This window comes from Papio anubis, chromosome 12 (genome assembly GCF_008728515.1).
Source record: "Papio anubis isolate 15944 chromosome 12, Panubis1.0, whole genome shotgun sequence".
NCBI lineage: Eukaryota > Metazoa > Chordata > Mammalia > Primates > Cercopithecidae > Papio > Papio anubis.
In genome coordinates this window covers 65,088,943-65,089,922 of record NC_044987.1, presented here as the reverse complement: position 1 = coordinate 65,089,922, position 980 = coordinate 65,088,943, and positions in this window count along the sequence as shown.

Here is a 980-nt window from a genome sequence, read left to right as displayed (position 1 = left end):
TTTTATTTGAGGATATTTCCTTTGTCTGTGAAAGCTTCAATGTGATAAAAATATCACTTCTCAGGATCCCCAAAAACAGTGGTAACAGACTGCTCCATGAATAGAAAGTGTAACTCTGTGAGACAAATTCACACATCAGAGAACAGTTTATCAGAAACCTTCTTTACAATTTTCATCTGAGGATATTTCCTTTTTCACCATATGCCTCAGTGCACTCCCAAATATCACTTTGCAGATTACACGAACACAGTGTTAGCAAACTCCATCATGAAGAGAAAGGTGTAATTCTGTGAGTTGAATTCATACAAAATAAAGAATTTTCTCAGAAAGCTTCTTTCTCGTTTTTAATTGAGGATGTTTCCTTTGTCAGCATAGGCTTCAATGCGATTCAAAATATCATTTCTGAGATTACCCAAAAACGCTGGTAACAGACTGCTCCATGAAACGAATATTTGACTCTGTGAGATGAATTCACACATCAGAAATAAGTGTCTCAGAAAGCTTCTTTCTGGTTTTCACCTGAGGATATTTCCTTTTTTACCTTATGCCTCTATGCGCTCCCAAATATCCTTTTGCAGATTCCATGAAGAGAGTGGTAGCAAACTGTTTCATGTAGAAGAAGGTGTATTTCATTGGGATGAATTCACACATCACAGAGAAGTTTCCCAGAAAGCTTTTTTCTCACTTTCATTTGAGGATACTTCCTTTGTCTTCTTAGGCTTCAATGCGATAAAAGTATCCCTTTTCAGATTCCCCAAAAAGAGTGGTAACAGACTGCTCCATGAATAGAAAGTGTAACTCTGTGAGATGAATTCACACTTCAGAGAACGGTTTCTCAGAAACCTTCTTTCTACTGTTCATCTGAGGATATTTCCTTTTTTTTTCTTTTCTTTTTTTTTTTTAAATTTATTTATTATTATTATACTTTAAGTTGTAGGGTACATGTGCATAATGTGCAGGTTTGTTACATATGTATACTA